This window comes from Strix aluco, chromosome Z, assembly GCF_031877795.1.
Source record: "Strix aluco isolate bStrAlu1 chromosome Z, bStrAlu1.hap1, whole genome shotgun sequence".
NCBI classification, from domain to species: Eukaryota; Metazoa; Chordata; class Aves; order Strigiformes; family Strigidae; genus Strix; species Strix aluco.
This window is the reverse complement of record NC_133971.1, coordinates 61,216,898-61,236,867: the sequence shown is the minus strand read 5'-3', so window position 1 is coordinate 61,236,867 and position 19,970 is coordinate 61,216,898. Positions and strand designations below refer to the sequence as shown.

The 19,970-nt window shown below is 41.6% G+C and overlaps 1 protein-coding gene across 1 annotated transcript in view; it reads left to right on the top strand.

Moving 5' to 3' along the window:
* The first annotated feature begins 3,039 nt into the window (after positions 1 to 3,039).
* The window catches only part of NRG1 (neuregulin 1), a 305,415-nt gene continuing 288,484 nt past the window's right edge, over positions 3,040 to 19,970 (top strand). The window contains exon 1 of the mRNA XM_074812991.1: positions 3,040 to 3,104. The gene's annotated coding sequence lies outside the window, so the exon portion shown is untranslated. The remainder of the gene's footprint in view (positions 3,105 to 19,970) is intronic.

Sequence of the window (19,970 nt, the reverse complement as noted above, 5' to 3'; positions counted from 1 at the left end):
AAATCTCATGGTAGTGCCCTGTGTTGCATCTTGTGCCTGCTGCCTCTCACCCTTTCTCTGTGTATCTCTGGGAAGAATCTGTCTCCATCTTTGCTCTCCCTTCCCATAAGGCTGCTGAAGACAGCAGTAAGGTCTCTCTTAACCTTCTTGACTTAACCCTGCCTTGAAAATCATTACCTATCATAAATGTAAGTTCAAGGGCTTTACTATTTCAGTTTTTGAGCAGGAAGGGATTGAGTTTTCAGGTTTTTATGCACAACCACAAAGGCTACTGTTCTTTTTTGTCTGAATGTTTCATTGTTTATATTGACTTGTGGTTCTCTGTTTTTCATTTATTCCAAGGAGCTGAAGCTCTAAATAAGACAACTGTTAAAAGAAAGGAAAGAAATAGTGACAATTGCCAAAACTGTAAATGCAATTTTAATTGAAAGTGGTTTTTTAGGCACATAAAAATGCTTTAATATGTAGTAACGCTTCAGTGCTTGTGAAATAGTTTGCACTTTCCCCCAAAGAAGGAAAAAAAAGATTCACAAACTCAAAAGAGGAGTGTTGACAACTGACTAAAAATAATAATTTTCCAGCAGCACTGAAAAGATAGGGCATGATTTTATACCTTAAAAAACCACTTTTGGTTTCTTATTTCTTGCTTTGAAGATGCAATCCTTCAAGAGACTCACAGAAAGAGGGTGGCAAAATATGTTAACCCAGCATTTGGGCAGAGAGGCTTCTAGAAGCCTTGCATTCAGGAAGTTTCAGTTTTGACGTGTAAAGCAACGTTTTGAGAAATAAAGACATAATAAAAGCAGTAGTGACTTATTGAAAAATGTTGGACAGTTAAAATACCTTAGTAAGGAAGCAAACGCAAGGCAGGCAAAGGAGAGGGAAAAAAACCTGGATGGATGAGTACTAAACCAATATGCAATTAGAGAAAGCAAAGCTCTTGTACAAACAAAAGTGAGGAACAGCACAGATAGAGGCTGGAGATCAAAAGGACTTGGAATAGAGAAGGGCAAGTTCTAGGAAAATCTTTATAAACAACAAGAATGCCTTAGAAGTGGTTTCTTTGATAAACAGGAAGGAAGTGAAAGCCTAGGTAGGTAGCATGATGCTTTTTAGATTTGAGAAGGCTGTTTTGGAAAGAAAGAAAATAGTGCTGAATAAAGAGTAGTTCTGAATATAATGCGATCTTTAAAAAAAAACAATAGGCCAGTGCATCACTCACCTCACTTTCCTCTCAGCAAGAGAATCAGTGTGTTCCTGTTACACATGAAACAGCAAAAGAACAGGAGCTCATGACCAAATTACCTTTTTTTACTGATTCTCTTAGGCAATTTTGAAGAGTCTGAAGGTGTTTGGGCTATTGCTGATTTTTAGTGAAAAGCTGTTGCAAGCAGATGTAAGCACAAATACACATAGAAAAGCCCCTAAGAGACTGGAGTCTTCAAAGTAACTCAAGAGTAGTATCTTAAAACTTTGTCAGAGTTTGGAGGGATGGCCCTATACCTTGATTTAGATGATTTTGCTGCAAGGTAGAGACAATAAAATTGAAATTCCTCCTCGGCTTTTGCACTTATGAGACACAAATTACTTCAACGGTATTCTCCTGCATTCATATGAATGGGTGAAAACATCTGTCAGCAATAACTTAGCATTAATTGCTCTTCAGTTAGTATAGTGAGCATTTCTAGATGGTGTAATGCTCATGTGTGCATTGCAGTGCTTTCTCAAATGAAGAATTAATTATGCATGTCCTCTCTGAAAAATCCTATAACTAATGTGAATGCTGTTTCATCATCCATCTTCACTATTAAGTAGTATGTATGGCCCAGTCAAATTCTGTGAGAACAAGTCAGGAAGGGAGATAATTTCAAGAGAAGTAAGAGCTCAATAAAGACAATGCTTATTTGTAGAATGGTATTTAGACTCACTCACTGTTGTCTTAGTAGTTAAGCCAAGACTTTGGACTGAAGGACAGATTCCAAGCTCCTTTCCTCCTCACTGGTAAAATATGCTGTTTACAAGGCCATGTACCTGTGGTGCTCATGGAATCATTGTTTGCTCTGTAGCAGCAGCAAAAAACCTATTTTTATTGAAAGCTCCATGAACCTTTCAGATTCCTTGTGTTGCTCACAATATAGCACATACCTGAGGGTCCTCCATCAACACTGCAGGTAACTGGAGGTCATAGAAGCTAGCTCTGACACCCAGACATTGTGCAAATGAGAAGGCAGTAAGACCAAAAAGAGAACTAGGTTTGAAATGTAGTGAACATGACCTTGAATGTTAAAATGTGGGGACTCAAGTCCTTTCAGGCTGAGAGGCTGCCAGTCCCACTCTGGTGCCTCATTTACAGGGCAGCAGGTCTGGAACAAAGAACATCAGAGCAGTCTGATGCCTGTAACTCTGCACTTTCTGCAGCAGGGACTATTCCCTCCATACCAAATCCACAAGTGCACTTTGCTAAAGAGACACATGTCAGGTTAGTAACACAGCTTTTGCTGACCTGAGTTATACATGCCTTTAATGCCAAAGAGGATTTGGACTGCACTTTTCTGAGGGAAAAGTTATCCATAATTAGAAATGCTGCCAAGTTATTTTTTTCTGCTGCATCCAATGTCTGTCAATGAACAGGACAGCAGGGTGGGCATGCTTATGTTTAACATTCAGGTCCCATCGTACGCATCTGTCCTTAATGAATTGCTGAAAGATTAACTCAGGCTTCACAGCCTGATCTGCATGCCCTCCACCCTCTTTAATGACCCCAGGATAAGGCATTTCCAGTGGGCTCACACTCAGACAAAGAGACTCCTTGGCAGGACTCCAGGCAGCCAGCTTTTCTAGATTTCTGCTGGGAGATGTGTTTGTGTGCATGTGAGTGTGTGTGTGTTGGAGGGGGGAGGAATTTACGGTAAGAAGTGTTAAAAAATAGTGGTCTGCAGATCTCTTCAATGAGTTTATCTAAATGTTCCCCTTTCTTCCCTTTCTTTTCTCTTTCTCTTCCTCCCTTCTCTTCTCCCATTTACTGTCAGGAAGGGCCACCTCTGAAGGGTCAATTCAGTACAGCCTGGCACCAACACAGACAGACGTCAACAGCAGATCAAACAGTGAGTCAATTTGCAATCGGGGGACTCCTTGAAATGGTATTTTTATGTGCACGTGGAAGGTGCAAGAACTCTGCTGAGGGCCTCCAGAAGAAGGAGAGGATAGGTTTGTCACCCCTATCTCCCTCTGGTTGGAGCAGCCTGCAAGTTAGATGGTGTAATGCTCATGTGTGCATTCCAATGCTAACTAAAAGCATTAGATAAAGGTAGCTTTTCCTGAAAGATACAAGGATCCTGATGTGCAAGGGCAAGTGCTAGGGCATTTTACCAACAGAATAGGCTTTTGGAACTGGCTGCTGTTCACAGAAAACTGGCCACCAAGAAAGCTTAAGACACTTCAGCTGACTAGAGAAGAGGCTGGAAGACATGCACAGACAAGGCTCTTCATTGAATTGTTGCTTTCCCAGCTGCAGACAAGAGCTGCCAGCCTCAGATTTGTGTAGGAGCACTGATCTGTTTTAGGACAGGTGAAGAGACCTTGCTTTCAGTTTTGAGGTAATTTAGCTGCTATCACTTAGATTCTCTGGTGCTCCCTGAAGCACCTGGTGGGGGAAGATGAGCCTTTGCATGGCATAATATGCTCTTTCTCTCTCTTTATGCACGCACACAACATTATTCAACACTTGTGATTCCAGTCCTTGGTGGCCCCTTTTCCTGATATGTGTGTTGAGGGGAGAGACTCTTTATGGCGTGTAGGAGGGGAAAGAAAAATTCATTACACAGAACAAATGAAAAATGACACCTGCTCCTCACTGTTCCTAAAAGCTACTCCTGTGCTATGTTTTCTTCTTGATGAGTCTTCTGGGACCAACAAACTTTGGCCCAGCATCACAGAGAAAGTAGCTGGGGAGACGATAGTGGGTTAAAGGAGAAGTGGACAAGTGCATGAGCTGGGGGGGATGAGAAAAGTTGATGGCAAATGGAGAGGACACCAGAAGGGAAAAGAGATGGCAGTGAAAAGACTCAGAGAAAACAGTTCTGGGTCTCTGGAACAGCAATCTGAAGGATGAAGATGTCACAGTGAACTGTTTTTACCTAAGCTGTCTGGCCTGAGATCTGGAAAAAGCCTCCATTCACCCTTCCACTTCAAAGACAGCAGGACAAATGACACCCTCTGGCAGGGAGGGACCGAGCGAGTGAACCCTGTCTGTCACTGGTTCAAGACTGACCACCAGAGCTATATAATCTGTAGCATCTCATTCATGGATAGGTAGTGTAAAGCCGTTGCAAACTACTGCAAAGATATATCTTTGGTATATATATGAAGATGGACCTTTTTATTAGTAGACTTTAATATATTTGTTAAAATCTTGCTCATAAACTGTAAATGTAACTGTAATGATGTTATCATAAATGATGCTGTAATCTGATTTTATGCTGCACAGTGAACAATGGAAAATTTATAGCACAGACCAATGTCTCACTGATATGTGACTCTTAAGCAAATAATTGGTTGTTTCTTCTTGCCATACTTCTTTGCCCCAAATGCTTGAGTCATACTGTATTTATTCCCTCTTTTAGTTTTCTGATGGTTTATTTAAGTCCTACAGTTCATGCAGTCTGATGGTCACTTCTGTAAACTATTACTTGGAAGTGCTGATATCCTGGGCAGTGCATCAAACCAGATGTTAAGGCAGCTGTATCAATCCTGTGAGCAGTTCCATGTGTCAGTAAACATGTGGACACGGGTCTTGAGATCAACAGAAACTCATTGTGAAATTGCAGCATGAAGTTGAGGGACCTGGGCCTGTATGCCAGGTGGAAGTGATTTTAAAAGATTTTAAAATCTCCCAAAGATAGGAGGCTGAGCACGGGCCGGGGCTGGGGGGGGGGGGGGGGTGGGGGGCAGGGGGAGGAATTCAAGCTGGTGCTTGGCTTATCATAGCAAGCCTTCAGCAGTCAATGAGTGGATCTGAACACAGGGATTACATTTTACCAGGTCCTAGATGACAAAAACAGCAACAGAAAAAAGCAACAGCCTCAGACATGTACAGCCATATGTTTTGTGAGAGGATGAGCTGCAAAGCACTTTTTGGAGACTTAAGTCTCTGTGAAATACAATACACTATCATATCCTCCTTTTAGTTCACCTCATCATCAATCCTGTACTTATCTAGATCAGCACTCTATTTTGGGCTTTTTTTCTTTTCTTCCTCAAGTTGTTAGAGTACTTAATCAAATTTCAAGGTGGACTGTGATTAGCTCTGCTTTCAGTGGTTCTGTTAATGGCCACTGTGCTTCCTCTCTAGGAAGAACAGTTTGAGGCTACAACGTTTGAGTTTTCAGGGGAAAATTCAGACAAGAAAAGCAACCAAGTAATACCAAGCAGGTGAGCTGCTGGGCAATGCTATTCACAATGCTTGGCCAATGCTTTTTTTTTTCCTTTCCTTTCCATACATTTGTATGTAGCCTCTCCCACTCTCCCAGTCAGAAACTGGACCTGCATGGCTTAGTGTAAAAATTATTGTAGCTGTGCAATCCTTGGAGATTTCCACAGCATGTTAAAATGATGTTAGGACCTTATTATTGAGGATGGTCTCCTTTGAATGACAAAGCCTTGTACAAACAGGAATAGTCTATCTAGGTGGACAGAATACTGGCTGAGAGAGGGTGTACAATCCCCATTCTTGGAGATACCCAAAACTTTACTGAACAAGGCTTGGAGCAAGCTGACTGAACCTGAAAGTCACGCTTTGACCAGGGGTTGGACTCAATGTCCTCCAGAGGGGCCTTCCAAACAATATAATCTAATTATATTATTTATTGTAAAATCATTGACAAAGTCCTGTGCGTTGAGGTACAGTCTGGTAGTACTGATATTGAGGTATGGTCTGATACTCAGTCTAGCATGTAAGCTGCAGAAAGTATCCTCCCTCTTTGGAAATAAGCTGTCTCCTCCAAAACCACTAGGTGAATGTTGTCTTCTGGTAGTCTGCAGTGTACAGGAGATGAATGTGATGGAATTTTTTACATCAAATTAAAATGAAGTCTGCAATATACACAGAGTAGCTAGGATTTTAGGAAACAAAGGCTGGAAGCTGTGCTGGCAATCTTAAACGGGTAAAGAAATCTTGCTCCCCATAAGACTGAGACTGACTGAACTCTCTCAAGGGCAGAAGGACAAAACTTCCTCTTCACAGATGTCCTGGGGATCAGAGCTAGAGGCGTCTCACTCTGACAGCATTGTTCCTGTTGTGTAGCTAAATTGAACGGGTCAGGTCCTGGGGCTGTCAATCCAGCTAAGTTTGCACCTGTGTTTAGAAAGGAAGTATATAGTCTTCAAGGGCTAAATGCCAGTGAATCTGATGTGACATTGTGATAAACTCCTGGGCTCTTTTAGTTAAAAGAAAGTATTGTTGCATTATGTAAGCACTTGTGATATCACATCTATTGCATATTTTCAAGCGCTGAGCTCCCATTTGGTTTTGATGGACACCAAATTTTTTCTTCTGAATGTTTTTTTAACCTTCCTTTTTTGTAGTAATGGGAATCTAAACTGAGAACGCATTATTAATTCCTGCTGTGCATACTGAGCTCTTAAGTATTACCTGAGGTAGGGTCTGTAGGAAGAATTAATAGCAGATGTTCTCTTATGCCAACAGACATAGATGTGAAAAACGGACTGATTTTCTGACACGCTAGTCACTGTTCATATGTCAAACAGAAGCAAGAAATTTCAAGCTATCATACTGCATTCTACATTTCTTCTCTATTGTATTTTGTTTCTTAAAATTCCTATTCAGAGTCCACTGAGGCTGCTTGGGTGGCTGCTATTCATTTCAGTGGGTTTGGGGATAAGTATCTTATCAGGATCGTTAATGATTAAAATTGAATTTATGTTTTCTGTTTTTTCTTGCTATCTATGACATTACTAGGTTTTTTTTATGGCCATTCATTAGAAAGCAAACTAGCTCACTCCCTGAGACATACCAAATTCTTTCTGCAGTCTTCTAATGACTGCTAGTTCTGTTGCCAGAGCTCACAGGGAAAATTTAGAAAGTGAATTTATATTGCTAACAGCACTGCTGCCCGCTCACTTTGTTATTACAAGAGTTAAAGCTTATCCTTTCTGTGCTCTTACATACTATGATGCCTTGATTTTGTCAGCATCCTAATCATGTCTGTCACAATACAAATTGGATGGAAAATCTTCCACAGGAGTGGCTTGCCACAATTTTAGCCTTAGCAAGAAATAATTGTGCAGTGCCTTCTATGAAAACATTTCATTCCATCACAGCTGACAATTCCAAATGATTGGTTTTGTTCCAGTTAATCAAAGCTGCTACAGAAACATCACTCTGGCACAAATTTTGGTGCCGAGATCTGAAAGCAGCAGGAAGTCAGCAGCTACAGAGGGTTGATGACTCTCATCATGTGGAACAACTTTTAAGGATAGAGGCATGGCTGGACACCTCGTTTGCAGTTTCAAGCTCCTAATGCACACAGGGTTTTATGAATCTGAACAACTCCGGAGTGAATTTGTGACAAGACAGGGGCATAATGTCGCTGATCTTCTGAGGTGATGATGCATGCCAGTGCTGGATTATGGCCCTCAGGTTTCTTCTCTACAACACTAAAATGGCAGAGCAAAGTCTGCTTTTCCAGGTGAGGGACTGTGGTGGTTTAGTCCCTGTCGGGGTCTGAGACCACGCGGCCGCTGCCCCTCCCCCACAAAAGGAGTGAAATACAAAGCCCCGGGGCTGAGATAAGGAGAGGTTTAATACAACAGTGCAACAGCAACACAACAAACAACAACAGTAGCAATAACAATAACAGTAATAACAATGAACAGAGCAAGGTATGTACCGATACAGCAGTGAGAGCAGAGAGCTGGCATAACACACGCGCTCACCCGTGCTCCTGCGCTTGGGCGCCAGGAGGTGACGTCAGCATGGTATTGAATAACCTGGCTAGAGCTTCCCCCCACTGTTGGGGAAACTTAACCCTATCCTAGCTAAACCAGGACAGAGGGACGGGCAGAGGTAATGGCAGAGATCAGACAAAAGCATGTGCCAGCACTCTGTGGGAGAGTCTCAGCAGTGTCAGTACCACTGCAGGGTGAGTCCCAGCACAAAGTGTGTCTATTGCTCAAGAAGGGGGAACAGGGGAGAGGCACTCATGGTGTTCAGAAAGAGCAGAACTTGATCTTTAAATACTTCAGTGTGTTAGAGCTGTGAAATATTCAGGGTTGTGGGATTTATATTTTTTTAACAACTGCCTCCAGGAGATGGATTTAAAAGATAAAAGCATCCACTAATTGCTTTTTCTTGTTGTGGACTTTTTTTGGTTTATATTATATTATCTTGTATTTCATAGATATTCTGGAGCCTGTTTACATCGGGACACTCAGCAAATAAGATTTGAATTAATTTTTGAAGTGCATTTATTATGCAGAATTAGATCCTGGTGTGGGCACTCTCACTCAGAATTCAGCTAAACTAAAATAAAAGGTTAAATTCAAGAGCAGGGTATGAAAGGCAATGAAGACAGAAGGAGAATTTGCCTTCATCTGAATTTTCTGAAAAGCTCATGGAGATAAAATGCTATAAACTAGGTCTTAGCAAGTATAAGTGAGCTTTATCCAGTGGTTTCATTCAGATGTTCAGCAGGGAAGAAACTGGTCCTTAGTTAACCATGCAGAGTGTGAATGCTTAGGAATAGGCTGGGGTGTAGGAAAAAGGCATAAACTGCAGAGATTTACAGAAGCACCTGTTGTTTAGATCAAATTAAAGCAGCCTTTGGCTTTTCCTACTTTGTCCTTAAATCAAATTACTGTATTTTTTAAGTCAGTACTATCGCATCTGACTGTTTCTTTTGTGAATGGGACAAACAGGAGGTGACAGAAAATATGAAATGGAGTGATCTAAACACATGTATAAGATGAACATAATTTCTCTACAATATAATTCAGCTCTGAAATAATTACACATTATAATTATGTTACTTCAGACCAAAGTATTTGCCACAACTCTTAACAGTTTTGTAGATGAAGAATTCAAAAAAGGAAGATTTTTGCCTGCCCTGCAGTGTTTTCACATGAAGTTTTCACTTACATGAGGAAGAAGAACTTTGAAAGGTTGTAAGAAACCATAGTTTACACGGTATTTCTGTTCTGGCTGCAGCTCTCTTTCTGCTCTTGCACTAGGTAGGTATGGTCCACCTAGACATAACATGGATGTGACAGTTTCCAAAGGATCAGACAAAGAACAGAGGAGGAAGTATGTTTGGGAAGAGCCAGGAGAACGATGTGACTGAGATGACCAGCTAACTGCTTGCAAGCCGGCAGCTGATTTCCTGCTTAGATACAGTAATTTCTTTGAATAAGCTTACTCAGCTGAAGGGTGCAACACATCTTTAGTTATCACCCTGAATCCTTAACAGGAAAGAGCACAAAATGTCACAAAAATTGTGACACACGGACATCCAGAAGTTGTCCAAATAGCAGATAGTCAGGGACCAGTAGGCAATGTGAGCTCAACAGAAAAGAAAGCAAGCTATTGAATTTAACAGCTCATAAAATAGCAGGTTGTATTTGGTGAAATAAAATGGGACGTGTTGTGGAACTTTTTACAGAGTCATGGATTGTAGCTCAGGGAGGGAAACACTTCTCCCTCCCTTTATGTTCCCTGTCTACCATTATTCATTCACAGTTGTGTTGTGGGCTGCCTGTAGGAGTGGGTCCTTGCATGTGTAAAGCCCCATTGTGCTCATAGGGCAGTTAGTGTGAACTGCACAGGGACTTTTGTTGCTGGTTTAAGTAAGATTTTGAAGGATGAAACTGCTTCATGAACAGTTAGACTGGTCAGACTAGAGTGTCATTAAGGATATTTTCATATGTTATTCTTAACATCCTTCAACTTATAACAGGGAGAAAGTATTTTTCTGTAAGAGGACATTACTTCTCTTGCTTGGCATTCTCTACACCAGCCCACACGTATTAATCACTGTCATGGGGTAACTCCTGACATTGTGCTGACTAAGCCTACAGAAATGTGAAGGGAATTGTGTGCCACCAGCTGCAGCCATCATCCCATGCCATCCCATAGTTGTAGCCAAGGTCTCCTCACTGTTCTAAATCAGGACCAAGTCCATAGGGCCTACAAGGGCAAAAATTGATGCAAGTGACAAAATTTTGTTCAGTGAGCTGACATAAATTCAGAAGGGAGAAACAAACAAAAAAATGCCATTCACAATATGTTATGAAGCTGCTGTAATGACTTCAGCTACTTTCATATTTCCAGTATGCAGAATTAAATTTTTTTTCCTGTGATTTTAAATGAGTTACAGTTTTGGGGGTTTTCTCTCCATTGCTAAGGCATTTACAAAGAGCTTTCTGTCACTGTTTTCCAAGGCCAATGAGAACACAGGGCTATTGGCACAGTCATTAGAATGAAGAACAAGTTTTAGGCTGCACTGTCCCCAAATTAAGTCAGTTATATCTCTGCATGCCTGGTCACCCTTCCCATCTTCTAGTCCTCTCTGGGATGGCCCTGCTGCATGGTCAGCCCCAATTACGCCCTGATGTTTGCAAGGATGGCTTATTGCTCCCTTCCATCCCTGTTAGTAGCCTCCTCTGCTAACCATATCTTTAGGTCTCCAGGTAATCTAGCAAAGAGAGAAGAGGAAAAGAGGTGTAAAAGCCCTTCAGATAAAGGTGTCAATGTGTTGCTGAAGTAGACCGGGCCTCTCACAAGCACTGCTTGTATGTGGACAGGCCAGGTGTTCAGATGGTGTGAAAGCTGTTCTCTCCAATATCTGGTGTTATCCCATTACACCTGCCTAGTGCCTTGAAATTCAACCTAAGCTCAATAGCTTTGCATCTTTGTCCATCCATATCTTCACACTCATCTAAAGCCATCCAAGATCTTGGTCAAGTGTCATCCAAGATCAAGCTCAGTGCTCGCCCCAACTGCCAGTCACGCTTCCCTGACTCCTCTCTTTTGTCATCTCTCCCGTTCCTCCAATTGCAAGAGCTGACTGAAAAACTAGTCAAAACCCTCCTTTTGCAGGGGTAGTTTTCAGGTAAATCAGTGGATTCGTGGCAGAAGAAAGAGACTATTAGCATCTCTGCTCAGGGAAAGGCTGACATTTCAGCTCAACCCATTGAACTCCAAACCAGAGAGGTGTTAGGAAGGCTTGAGTGAGGGGAAAGGCTTCTACAAGTGGTCAGGCTAGCTGTGAAATGCAGCACCACAGAAAAGCATTGTTTATACTGCTGCCCACAATACTGGTGAAATAGCTAGACCACTTCTGTTCACCACAGGCATTACTGGAACACCTCAACACATAGGAGACACTCAAGCCCCATGCCTTCTGTGGTTTCCCATCAGGATGTCTTTACTTTTCTTCCCATTGCTTGTGCCTATTGCCAAACAATCTTTACTGATGGGGGCTTCTGCAAGATGGGGGCTTCTGCAAGATGGTTATTCTCAGGAGTGCAAGTAGATTTCTCTTATCATGGCTGCCTGAAGTACTTCTACCTTCCCATCAGTCTCTTCAAAATGTAATGCCTGCCCCTGCAAAACATAAGATAATTACCCAGCAGATCAACCTCCTGCTGGATATGATGATTTCTCTCATGCATGTGGTCTTTAGACTGCATTTGGGGCAGCGAGGGACCGTTTGTTTCCTACATGGATTTCAACTGTGATAAAAGCTTCCCTTCCTGCAAGGGTCAAGGCTAGGTTTGGCTGTACAATTGGGTCTAGGCTTTACTGACAGGGCAGACTCACTGCTTTCTGAGAAAAGGGAGGTAGGAAGTAAACTACAGTCCAGCCTATGACTTCAGGAACAAGCTACCACAGACAGGCTTTACAGAATGTTAAGTACTCAATTTAAAATGAGGGCACATATTCTGTCACCCTGTCACCAGCATGAGGCAGCTCCCTCCCTATGGAAATGCTTGTTGGAGTAAGTGGAGAAGTCAAGTTTGCCAGGTTCTATCATGGCTTAAGCCTATTGGTATGAGGCAAGGAGTCAAGCCCCAAGACTTTTTCTATTCTCTTTCCAACGAATGCACAATGTTTCATTTGCAGCGAAATACCTCACTTCTCTTCTTGCCAATCCCATTTGTATTGGGTTTCATTTCCCTCTCTAATACAGAAGGTTACCAGCATGTTCATGCCCAGCAGGCATCAGTTTGCATCTGTTCTTAAATTCAGAGCACATAGCTGTGCCCTCTATTTCCATTCTTTGGAAACCTGAATGTACCGTGATTAAAATAGACTGAAAACAGATGCTTGATGATAAACAGGTCCCATTTGCTTGTACTAATTGCAATTTGTGCTGTGAGGATTTTGTCACTGTCTAATGGTTAATCTTTGTAAGGGTTCAATGAATCTCCTGGGCTTGGGGCTTTGGCATAACCATGATAGGCCTGCGTTTTTGATTTATGGAAGTTTTGGATTCAAAGCTTGCTGAGCTGCCCAGAACTGCCCAGCCATGAGAGCTGACAGCACTCTGTTACACTCTCGTGCTGCAAATTTGACAAGTAGGGGCATCCCTCTTCCAGAGTGCATGAGAAGAATAGTAGAGTCAGTTGTGTTCACCCTGCTCTGCTTATGCACTGGAAAACTGGTCATTTGGCTTCTGGATGTGGAAAACCTGTCTTAGTGCACTTTAGAGAGGATCTTTCAATCTTCTTGTTTTGTACCAATTGAACTTCAATGAGCAAAGGCCAGAAAAGACAGGTGAGATCTTTACAAAGTGGTCTTTACAAAGAGGTCACTTAAAATCTCTTCTGACGGCAGGCGAGAACAGGTTACAGGATATGAAAGGAAGCAGCAGAGAGTGAGGCATAGGTGTGAAGCAGCTTTTTGATGATGTTGGTAGTATCAGCTGTTCACATGCCTCCAAGATGAGTTTAGTGCCCCTCACTCAAGAGAAGGAAGGGAATAGTGTCTCTCTTCCTACAGCCCCATGGCCTGCCCTTATGCCCAGTCCTCACTGTGAAGTTCTGGGGGCAAACCAAAACAGTCCTTTTGTTTACTCACTCTTACACTGTTGTACATCAGGAGTGACTCCCTCCACAGCAGGCTGAGATTGATGAGGAGAGACCCTGGACTTTAAGTAAAACAGGGCTTTCTATTCCTCTAGATAGTGCCTTCCTGAGTTTCAAGATGCATCTGCAGGTACTCTGCCAACACCCGAACTCTCAGAGAGAGCCAAAACTGCAGCACACACCACACCTCCCCTCACACCTGTTGTGAATGCACCCGAGGCTGCAGCAGGCTTGCAGAGGAAGATAGTTTTCGTTTGTTTTCCTGACTGCTCTGCTTTGAATCATTTATTGAGAGTAAAAGCGAACTGCAGGCAAAGTAGAAGCTGGACAGGCATGTGTTTATAACAAACACATCTGTTTTTTTCAGTGCAGTAATTCCGGATGGAGTTAGATTTTCAACCCATGTTTATTACCACTCTTAGATTTTGTTTTTGTAAAGCCAGTGTTTCTGTGAGAATGAAAAGTAAAGGCAACATGGTAGAGGAAAGAAGGGAAAAAAAGCTAAGCAGTGTGGCAAAGGCAGTGGTACCTGGAGCTTTATTTCAGGCATTCACATGTTACTGAAAATGTACATGGTGGGAGGCAGGAAACCTTCATGGAGCAAGGGCATATGGTATGATCATTTTAGCTCTTAGATGTCTTAAGTTTTGCATGTTTGGGTCAGAAGTGAGCATTTTCAGGACATATAGGGCTGTGTTTGAACAGTTTTCATTATGCTACTGGTAGCAATCATCCTGTGCCTGGTGAGAGCATTTGAATGCTGTGCTGACACAGTCCATCTCTGTCATTCTTCACAGGGTGAAGTTGTGATAAATAGTCCTGTGCCACATGAAGCACCATGCACATGTGGTACTTTCCTTTTAGCAAGTAACTGACAACTCCTAAATCACACCAGATGTGGTATTCCTTGTCCATGATTCCTAGCTGGAAAGTAAAAAGCATCCAACTCCCTTCTTGTACAAGACAAGCTGCAAAATTTTTAAAAGTAATTTTGACTTTGCAGATGGGTCAGTTAAGAGAACTTTAATTTCTATAAGAACTTTAATAATTCAATATTATTTATTTAGCTGAATTACTTAGCTGAATTTGGTTAATTACAGCCACAAGCATAGTATCCACAGTTGGCCTAGGTAGTCCCTTCCAACTGGAATATTCTATTCTATTCTGTTCTATGAATGTGTTATACTACAGATAGTTACACCTTTGAATGTATCACTGTAACCCCCTTCCTAAAAGTCTAAATTTAAATTGGAACAATCCGGTATTTCTGAAGTGTTTTGCAAAAATTGAAAACAATGTGCTACAGATAATCATATAAGAGGTGAAAAAAATTTTTTTTTAATTTCTGATTTTCTTTAAATTTAAGATTATTATTTCTCAGTATCCTCACAGTCCCTATACATGACCATGTTCCTTTTGATCAGAAGGGAGTTAGGGAGTGAGTTTCATAGTCAAAAGAATGGGGACTCTTGAAAAAGGACAGGAGGTCTCTCAACCTAAAGCAATTGCTTTCAGACCAGTAAATCCCATCCTGAAATTGTATTTTCCATAGTCGTTTTCAGAAATCTTTGTCAAACTTTATGCATAGAATGTGGTTTAGAAACAAAGAAATTACATGAAATTCTTTTTTATCCTCCTCCAACTTCTGCACCAAGATCTCAAGTGAGTAAACCTCTTAAACAAAACCTGGAAGCTTAACTGAAATCAGGCTGGAATGACCAATGCCAACAAAGTACCATCACTTCAAAATGAACATCAAGGAGACCCGTTTTTCAACTAAGCAAATGCAGTGATCAGCTCCAGCAATAGGAGACAGAGTACGTTACAGATTGGCCCATCAGGGAATTAGATTCATAGTGATCGAGGTTTAACAGGCTCAACAAGGCTGAAAACTAAAACCGTTCTCTGCAGCATGCAAGAGAGGAATATAGTTGGGACTGGCAGTGGCTGTAACACAACTGATGAAGGCAGCACTTCTGCAGGAGTTGTGTTCCCCCACTCGATCTGGAGGGGGTTGTGAGCAGTTAGAGAGCACAATGAGCTTCTGAAAGAAGCAGTGCTGGCACCAAACTGTGCCATGCACTCAGATCTTCTCACTTCTTCCATGACGTTGAAGGTCATCTCATGGAAAGCCCGTTTCTTTTCAGAGGGAGAATTTGTGGAAAAAAAATCCAAAACAATCCTATATTTTCTGAAATTTTCTTTTTTTCACTCTAATTTTTTATTTCCTGCTATTCTGGTCTGAAACTCCTAAGGAGAATTTTGTTGGGAGTTTTTCAGATTCCCTGCCAGTGATCAGGGAGCAAATCTTTTTACAGAAAAACTGCAGAAAGGGCCTTATTGGTGTCCTTGCTTTGCCATGGGTAAGGACATTTTGTTAAAGTCTCACAACCCTTCACAACAAGTCAGAGAAAACAGTTATTTTAAGGATATTTCTCAAAAGAATTTCTCCCTCAGTGTTTTAGTTTTCTCTACTGAAGGGTCAGAATTAGAAAGGTAGTGAGTGATCTATTTATTATTATAACTAGTTCCTCTCAGGGTTGCTGATCCCCCACACAAGTTTGCAGTCACATTCCTACATTGCAACATAACTTTGAAATAAGAAGGAAACTCGATTGAGGGTTTGTGCCATGGTATATTCCAAGTTACAAAGATTTGCTGTCCAGCTCCACAGTTGCAGAATTAAGAGCACTTCTGAAAATTTCAGCCTGTGTGTCTAGTGATATTTGGAAGTCTGCTAGCAATTACAGGAAATCCCAGAGACACAGCAGTGTGTAAGGTGCACAGTTTTGTTGGGCCAAGTGGGTATTTGCCTCTGGTCTGACAGGATGCAACAGCCTCAACTATGGTTTCATCTGGCAACTGTTGAATTGAACCTGTAAATTTGGCTAATTTGCTTCGTCAAAAACCAGTGAGAGAAGTTTTTCACCTTCCAGTCTGTTCCACTTCAGGAGGGAGTTTTCATTGTGACTTCCTTAGACCTGCTGTGCATTTTAAAACTTGCCATTACCCTCCCTTTTCTTTCTCAGACCACAACAGATTCCCATCTCCTAATCTGCAGGATTTTAGCCTTTTTTACTACATCTGAGTTTTCTGATTTTCATTTTGCTGTGTAAGTCCTTTGTTTTTGCAGGAATGAGAAAGTGACTAAGCCAGGACAGTAGTGACAGCCAGCAAATGCCTGCATGTTGCTACCCACATCCATCCAGCAAAAAGTCTCCCAAGCCTTTGGCTGGACATTAACCTGTTCCCCTTCATGCCACAGGAAACTCACCCAAAACCAGCATCTCAGAAACTTCACCCTAGCTGCCGTCATCATCAGCATTTTGGTATAGAAGTCATACCACTTTGAGGTAATTTCCAGTCACTGATAAGAACCAGCTGCTTGCCCTTTGCTGCCCTGGGGGAAAATCTCATGCCTTTAAATGCCTTATATTAGTACCTTTGTGTGATTATAACTAAGCCCTTCATTTTATAATTTATGCAGGTAATAAGCTCCTGCACTGGCAGGGAGGGCTCTAAACTGATAGCATCACAGAAAGAGAGGAGATTTTTCACAGTAAGCCCTGGAGAAAGGCAGCAGTCACCTTTAGTAAGGGTCCCACTGGCAGTTTTTCCAGAAAACATGTATCAACATCTTCACAGGATCCCTTCCTGATGGGAGCAAGGTGTTATTGGAGCAGGACTGGCTAGTGCAATCATTGGGAGGCGATGCTTTCCCTCTGTAGACCCTCTCTAGTTTGCAGTATTCCCACTGCTTTATCGTGAGTCAGTCTGGTCTCTACCTGCCTAACCCAGGAGTTAGTGCAGCTCTGTCTTTGTTTTCCACTTCTCTAAATGAAGCAGAAAGTTGAAATACAATACTGGCTACACACTCATCAGTGCCTATTTAGAAATACCCCCGGAATGATCTTTTGGTGCCATGGATGTTTGCATTCAGACTTTCAGTTTAGGACTGGGAAGGTTAACCCACAAGAAAATAGCTGAAATGTGTAAACAACTAAAAGTAAACTAATGCTATGCTGTCTAGGATGCTTAGCTCCTGCAGGGAATAATTGTGCATTAAATTAGGTACTCAACAGTGGGACTTGGTTAGGAGATGTGGCTGCCAGACACTCTCCTGGTGTCAGGGGATAGATTTTTCAAAAGTCTGCACAGTGTTTCATTTTGTGCATTAATTGTGTGGAAGCTGTTTGACTGTGCTTTTGAAAGGCCTGGCTCTATCTGCTAAAGCTCTTCAAATTTCTGTGTATATCACATGCTGCATGGCTGAGTAGAGGGATCAACCTACAGAGATACAGGTTACAGAAATGTGACTTTATACTTAATTCTCTAAAGATAGACTTGGGAGACTAATTTTAGGTATCCAGGTTTGAACGTTTTATTCAGATTTTGTCAGAAACAAAGAAAGTAATTTGCTAAACTTTGAGAACCTCTCCTCTCCTTGTCCACCCCTCCCCACCCTGATCTCTGGGGAAGGGGAAGAAAAGTGAAATGGTTTGAGTATGGCTTCAGTTTAAGGACTTTCCCCTCAGTGTTGTTTCTACTTGAATTCATTAGCATGTAGTTGTTTCCACAGCTTGCTGTTCTAACCAGTTGTCCGCCTTGCTTGTTGCCTTCCTCCACATGCTTGTACGAGTTATTTGCTGGCTAAAGGGGAGTTCAAAGATGTTGTGGAACCTTTTGTTGCAGCATACTCTCTTCACTCTGTTGAAGATCTCATGTCCTTTTGATTCACTAACAAGAGTTTAGCTGAGGGCCATTGTTCCATGGATTTATCCTGTTACTAACTTCCATTATTAGTTGCAGATTATACAGGAAAGTGAGTTATTACCACTATAATGCTGTGTCATTACTGGCTGTTGTTAGTCTGAAAAGCTGCTCCCAGTGGGGTGGAAATGCTACAAGATATCATAAACCACAATCTGTAAAATCTTTATTAAGTACATCATCATTTATCATTTTAATCCATCTTCTGTCATACAAAGAGAGACCTCCAATATTCTGTATTTTTTGTAGTTCTTTTCTCTCAGGCATCCTAAATGTTTCTGCAGCAACTGTTAGGAACAAATGTTGATAATTTACCTTGTAAACCATGCAGAAAGCAGGGGAAACTAAAAAGACAAGGTCTTCAGAAGGCTTTTTCTCATCTCAGAGCATCATTTTCTCTGGCCTACATAGCATCTCATTGCAATTATTTGGCATTATATATTATGGCATGGTCATGAAAAAAGACCAAAGAATCCTTTAACAATTTTCTTACTAATCAAAGGGATCCCCAAGTATCAATGACTGTTCTCAGGTCTGTAGACCAACCTGTGTCCACAGAAAAGTTCCAGAAACTTTACATTGAGACTTCAAAAATCCCTCAATTACTCAGTGAGGAAAATAATAATTTCCCCTCCCCCCAAAACCCCTAACCAACCAACAACAACACATTAAAAGACACCAGTTTTGATGGAAAACCTAAAAGCGAGGTCCTTCTCATATGGCAGTTATTAAAGCCAACCTTCTGTTGATCATAGCCTCTCTTCACATCAGTCGCACATCTGACTGGACTATCCAGTATGTGATTGTCTGAGATAGTTATGGGCCATTAAATTTTGCAGACCTATTTGGGAGCTCACTCCTTCAGTTCTGCTCTCACACTCACCTAATGATATACACAGTTTACCATGGAGCTCTTTTTCCCAGCCCAGGATACCAGTTTCCAACTGCTGCAGAGCCTTTCCTGCACAGCAATTGGTTGCTAAGGCATGGTTGTGAATTTTATTGTTATGGCAAAACTCAAGTGTTTTGTTGCTTAGATAAAAAGTCCTCTGAACTTCAGAGTAAGCCAACCTCTTAGTGTAAGGCATGCATACACAGTTGGAACCATCTTGTAGTGATACCTTACCATTATTCCTGTGAATCCAAATCCTGTGAAGAACAAATTACCTCACATCAAAAAGTCGTTGCCTGGGTCTGCTTATCCTCATCCTCTCAGCCTCATGCAGAGGTTGGTGTTTTCCATAGAGCGTTTTCCCAGGCATGTAGGGTCCAGCAAACATGCAATGAAGGTGCAATCTTGCAATAAAGGCACATTATGGTTGCATGCTAAAAGGCCCTAGTTCTATAGGTGTATAATTCATGTATAATTCACCTTAATGGAGTTGTTTAATAGTATCAGTGATGAACTGTTCTGAACTTTGGTGCTAGATCATGCTAGTTTTGATTGTAAAACTGCTTATGGATGTGGTATTTTTTTACCCTGCACCTTGTATTTATTAGAGAGAGTAAATATAGCTGTATTAATGGACTCAGCCCTTACAAATTGTTACTCAATGTTGGATTCTCACAGAAGAATTTTTGCGTCAAATCAGGTCTTTATGAAATTCAGTTCTGACCTATACCATGTTTTCATATAAGTGTTAAGAAGTGTGTGCATTATGACATTTCATATCTGGCTATTAACAGGTGCTGCAAGATGTTCAGAGTATTGCAAAATTGGCTGTTAAGAGCAGTATCCAAGAGCATGATCAGGTGATCACTGATGGGCCGGACTACACTGCTGCCACTGCCACTGCCACTGAAATGTGGTTGCTGACCGGTCACTCATTTAGTTCACTATGAACTGCCAGTGTAACAGCAAACAGCCACTTAAGGTGTGCTGATCAGATTGCTGGTGCTAGTCTGGTCATGCTCAGATGCACCCCTCCACTTGGGTTTATTCATAAATTTAGATTTTGCACCATTAGAGAAGTATGTCACAAATCCCATGCTGTAGACTGCATGGAGCCAGAGGAAATTCCTGCCATGAGGGCAATGGAAAGTTTCAGCAGCATCATTTCTGTGAACATCCAAACTTGTTGCATTGAGAAGACAACCCT